General features: G+C 59.7%; 1 long non-coding RNA gene across 1 annotated transcript; it reads right to left on the reverse strand.

Moving 5' to 3' along the window:
• Window positions 1-4,133: 4,133 nt before the first annotated feature.
• LOC306651701 lies at window positions 4,134-4,786 on the reverse strand. Its single transcript, XR_013761186.1, has 3 exons — window positions 4,694-4,786; window positions 4,409-4,548; window positions 4,134-4,259 (listed from the first exon to the last, which is right to left on the reverse strand). It is a non-coding gene; the product is annotated as an uncharacterized lncRNA (long non-coding RNA).
• Window positions 4,787-5,720: the final 934 nt, after the last annotated feature.

Below are 5,720 nucleotides of genomic sequence, written 5' to 3' on the forward strand. Positions count from 1 at the left end.
TGGACCAAGGGAGGCCCCTGCCAAGGAGGTGGGCCACCAGAATGCATGAGGTGGGGCCAGGCCCCTCTCCTCCGCCCCCCCACCCCCCGTGTGCCCTGGCCATGACTGCCAGCCTCTCCTGAGACAGGAGGCCCAGGTGATGAGAGGCCATAGCTCCGGCTCCCTCTGAGCGGCCATCTCTCTCTCTCTGAGCAGAAGCCAACTGCCGGCCGGGGCTGCGTCCTCAGAAAGTCCCCAACCAGGGCAGGAGGGACTCCCCCAGAAAACTCGGCACCCCCAACCCCAGGCAGTTAGTGGAGGGGCCCCCGAGAGGGCGCCTTGCCTGAGCCAGCACAGTGCCCCTCGGCCCTGGAAGGCTCCAGGGAGGCCTTCGGGGTCAGGGCCCCAGAACTCAGGCAGCAAAAGAGAAGACGCGACCTCATTGTCAGGCCCCCCTCTTTGAAGGGGACGCTGGACGCTCTGCTCCTCCCAGGCTGGATGTCCTTCCTCTCACTCCCACATGACAGCAGCTCACTGTCCCCTCCCCTGGATGCACCACCACTGCCTTGAATGGCCTGCCGCTCACTGTGGTTCAAGGACAGGATGAAAGAAAGACGAAGACAGAAGAGGAAAGGCCAGGAGGCGGGGACCCTGGCCACAGCTATGACCAGGAGAGTAGACGGCTTCCTCGGCAGGCAGCTCAGAGCAGGACGGGTCACTCTGGGGTGAGGTACGGACAGCAGTTCCCTGCTGCCCGGCCTCTGCCCTGAACCAGGCATGGCCTCCGAATCCTTCTTAACCCAGGGCACCAACAGTAGGCTCCACATAGGACCTTTGTGTGTGTCACTTAGTGTGTGCCAGGTCCTCCAAGGGACCGAAGCCGTGACTCACTTATGTCCTGACCCATGAGATGAGTACTGTGACTGTCCCCACTTCACAGATGAGAAAGCCAAGCACAGGATGGGTAACTGGCCCTGTGTGACCAGGGCTTGCCAGCCTGGGACGGGCACAGGCCATGGACTCTGTCCTGTCTCTCTCCACTGCCCTGGGCAGCTGCAGTCTGCACTGCTAGGAAGGTGCTGGCAGTGCCCGGTTCACTGAGTACCCATTCCTTTGTCCTTCACTCACCCCTGCCTCCCAGCCTCCCCACCTCCCAGCCTCCCTGACTCCCAGCCTCCCCGCCTCCCAGCCTCCCCCCCCTTCCTTTATGGCCTTCAGAGCTTTCTAAGCTCCAATCTTGCATAGAGGCTTCCTGTCTCCCTGGTCCCCGCTGCCTCCTCCTGCTGTAAGCCCGGGGTCAATGCCTGTCCTGCGGGTGCTGTGGACCCCAGCGATCTGTCTCCTTCCCTGGGACAAGGCTCAGGCCACGCTGAGGAAGGACTCCCTGGGCAGGTGTGAAGCACAAGCCAGCCCAGCCTTCGCCGTCAGCCGCCACACAGAGCGCCCTCCCTTCCCGGCCTCCCAGCTGGGCAGCGGTGATCCTACCTGAGCTGCTGCTTCAGCCCTTCTCCTCCTCTCCTCCCCACGTGCCCATTTCTGGCAAGGAGGGAGTCACCCAGAGTCTGGATGGGCATCCCCACCCCGGCCTGCGCCTCCCTCACCCAGTCCTGGAAGTGTTCTGATTCCCAGCCACCTGGATTCCAGCCCTCCTGCTGGAAGGCTGCGAAGCCCTCACTGGGTCTCTTGAACTCCCACTCACCGCCCTGTCCCTGACGCGTCCAAGGTGCCTCCTCTTCCAGGAAGTCCTCCGGCCTGCGTCCTCTCGATGCCTCGGGGGTCTGGACGCACGTTGTAACCGGCTGCTGTGAGAGATGGTCCCTGGACTATGAGCCCAGGCAGGCTGTGCCCGGGGCAGGTGTGCAACCCACCGTCGTTCACTGAAGAATAAACGAACTTCCGCAGCCGAGGCCACTGAGGCCATTCCAAGATCACTCGGTGCTCACCTTTCAGCAGGGCCCCGTGGGGCTAGGGACACAGGCCCTCACGGTCACCTTCTCATCCTCCACCAGACACAGAACCTGGCATTGGGGTGGGAGGGTCTGTCCTGAGGCCGTGTGACGGACTGGCATCAGGAGCCACCTGGTCCAAACAAGAGGGCTGCAGTGCAGGAGGCTCTGCAGCGACTCCCGCAGGAGGGAACCGCTGGCCTGCATGGCCCAGGACACTAGGGCCGGGGCGGTGTTACCTTTCCCGCCGCTCTGCAGATCCGATTACAGCCGAGAGCCGTCAGGAACCACTCTGCCAACAGGGCCACGCCAACCGCCTGACCCAATCGCCTGAGGCTGGGGCACTGCACACTGCCCGCCCAGAGCCCCCAGCACCCAGGGACGAGGGTCACAGGCCGAGGTCACCTGCACGCCCAGCAGGGTGCTTGGGGGACAAGCTGCTCTTCCCAGGCCGATTCTGCGGCCAGGTTCCCGCCTTGGGGAGTCCCTCCCTGAAGGTCCCCGCGGTCTCCCGCCCGGCTCACCGACCCTGGCTCGTGGTTGGCATCCACAGGCTCCGCTTCCCGCCCGCTCCTGGAGGCACAGAGGAGACTGGGTCAAGGTCATTCCGTTCCCGAGAGCCAGGTCCCAAACCCCGAGGTCAGACAGAGGGCCCGCTAAGGAAAAGCGCCGCACGGCCACCGGGATCCCGCTCGCCTTCAACGTGTTGGGAAATGGGCTCCCTGTGAACCCTCTTGTGACCCCTGGCCACAGCCCTGCCTGCTGTCCCTGCTCTTTCTGGGACCTGCAGCCCAGCACAGAGCCTCAAGGCTCTGTCCACTTCCCGTGGGTGGGATCCGGCTTCAGCCATCTGTCTCCATGGGCAGCGAGTGGCCCCACGGGGACCAGAGCTAGGAGAGCTCTCGGGCACTGCTGCGGCTCAAGCTGGACAGCCCAGCTGCCACCTGTGCAGAGGCCCGTTCCATGCGACGTCCCCGCCAGAGCGTCCTCGCTCTCCCTGGATGTTGGGGGGAAGAGTGATGAGGTCAGTGAAGAGGACCCACCTGCCTGCTGGCCCACGGCTCCCCTGTCCTCAGTGCTTCCTGCCTGGGCCGACACCCACCAGCCAGATCCAGACCTGGAAGAAAGTGTTAGCATTTATCAAGCACCTGCTGTTTACTGCCCTCCCTGTCCCCCCGCCCCCCGTGCTCAGGGTCACAAGGACATAATCACACAAGAGGGTCGAGCGTGTCTGACTCGAGAGCAGTGGGGGCTGGACGTTAGTGTGTCGGTCTGGAAGATTTCTACCCGCCTCCGAGCCTAACGATGGACGGGACTCCGAACACTTAAGGAGAACGTAGAAAACATCAAGGTCAAAAGGCGGCCAGGATCACAGTGATCTGACCTCTTGGGAGGCATCTCGGCAGGTGTCTGGAAAAATAAAAGTAGGAGGGAACCACGGGCCTCCTTGTGGGTGTGTCTTCGTGCCAGTGGCAGCCAGGCGGCACGAGAGCTCGTTTCCACACGGGTGAAAATACAGTGGTGCACGTGGACGCGATTTTCAGTGGAGAAACTTACACATGAAACTAACTGCGAAGCGTGTCCAGGTGCACGTCGGTGTAGAGCGTCGACACACGCTGCGTGCGATATGCGTGAACTGCACAGAAAGGCGCTTCCAAACGTTCCTGGGTGTGAGGATCTGGAGAATCCCTGCAGCACCTGAAGCGGATATAACAAGTGTGATGAAGACCCAAGTTCAGGAGAAGGAATGTTCTAAACAGCCCGCGCCGGCCACCCTCCTCACTGAGGCCCAGGGGTGCCCCTGCCCACCGCCCCTCCACGCAGGGCCTCAGCCCCGCCCAGGGTGGCAGGCGCCTCAGAGGGAGGCTGCAGCAGGCAGCGGTGGCCCAGGTTTGCCGAGCAGGCCTTTCTCTTGGTCTTCTTGGGGTGCCGTAGAAAGTGCCGCAGGCTGTAGCTTAGCCTGTAGAACTCCATCTTGCTTGCCGGGCTGGAGGCCGGAAGTCTGAGACGCAGGTGTGGGCAGGGTTGGCTTCACCGGGACTCTCCCCTGGGCTCGTGACAGCATCTCTTCCTCCATCTTCAACTGGTCTTCCGTCTGCATGGAACTGTGTCCAAACCTCCTCTCAGGAGGACACCAGTCCTCTGGGATTGGGACCCACCTCTGTGATCTCACTTTACCCCTTTAAAGGTCCTGTCTCCAAGTAAAGTGGGGAGACCCACCTTTCCTCCACTTTCTGTGCCATGTTTGAGGCAGGGCTGCCCCAGCCCGGGGAAATGGGCCCTTCCTCCAGTGCACATGAAGGTTCTGGGAGGTTCTGCAGGGCTGGTGGAGGCCTGGACGGGGTACGGAGGAAGGCAGGATTATTCAGCAGAAAGAAGCCGAGCGTGGCCCCCAAATCCTACCAGGCCCCTCTTGTCCACCCAACCTCAGCCTTCCCCTCCAGTGGGCACCGTTCCACTTCTCTGGCTGCGTCAGGAATTACCTCTCCTTTGGGCCAAAGACAAAAAAGAATGCAGACTTGTTTCCAGGATTATTAAATTACATGCAGCGTATTCTTCCCGAGCGCGTCCCGTCTGCGTGGGGTTTAGAGCTGTGCTCGGGCCAGCCGGGCTCCAGTTACCTCTAATGAGGATAATGATAAGGGGGCTTAGCGATAATTCTGCATTGATTCTCGGTGCCCGCCGACCCCGTGTTGGCCAACTCGGACGCCGGGAAGATCAACATAGGCTCCCTCCAGCCGCCTCACCGCCAGGCACCATGAGCTCACCTGCATCTGCTGGGGGCCACGGCCACCCGCCTGTCCTCCCTCAGAGTGACCAAAGGCTCTTGGGATGGGATTAAACACCAGCTCACACCCCTGTGGAGAAGAATGGAAGTTGAAGCACGAAATAAAAACCCCAAAAAAAAAAAAAAAAAAAAAAATGCAGCTAATTCCCTCCTGTCAGCGATGGATATTAAAGACCATTCTCTGGCAAGCCTGAAGACTGAGAAGCCACAATAGCACTACTGTTGAGTTTTAATTTAATTTTCAGAAAGGTAAGTGAAGCCCCAAGAGCCGGCCGGATAGGAGTGCCGGAAGCTCTTCTTCCTTGCGGGCAGTCTGGAGTTTTCCTGAGGCCTGGCTGGGGAGATTTCCTGCATCACTGAGGGGAGATGTCCTAACAACAACTAGTCAGGTAATTGCAGTTTATTGAGCATCTACTCTGTACTGTCTTTTCCACAGTCTGCAAGCCTCACAATAGCTCAGGGTTAGATACGATTATCCCCACTTTGTGGAAGAAGAAACCAAAGCTTAGAAAGGCTGTGTGATTTTGCTGAGGGTGCCCAGCAAATAAGAGGCAGAGCTGAGTCTCAAACTCAGATCTCTTCAGCTCCACTGCCTTTCCAAACAGGAGCCCAGCTCTGTGCATTCTCTGTTGCTCTCCAAACGCTGGGTACCTGTGGGAGGAAGGTCACCTGCATGACTCTACTCCTGCATAACTCTCCATAGCGACTGGCGTTCTTTCCAGAGTTGAACAAACCTGATGTCATCACTCCCTTTGCAAAACTGTCCCACCTATGGGGACAGTGGCTACATGCTCTGCCCCTCTGCATGCACTTCAGTGCTTGGCACTCACTGAGCACCTTCTCTTCCCGACACTGGACTTGGTGTTATTCACATGTTACCCAAGAACTAATATTGAAGGCCCATTTTAGAGTGAGGAAGGACTTGAACCCAGACCCTTGAGCTGACATCCACACCCTGTGGAGTGGCCTCCCTTCTTCCAAAATCAGCAGGCACATCCTGGGGGAAG

This window comes from Sciurus vulgaris (genome assembly GCF_902686455.1).
Source record: "Sciurus vulgaris genome assembly, chromosome: 2".
NCBI lineage: Eukaryota > Metazoa > Chordata > Mammalia > Rodentia > Sciuridae > Sciurus > Sciurus vulgaris.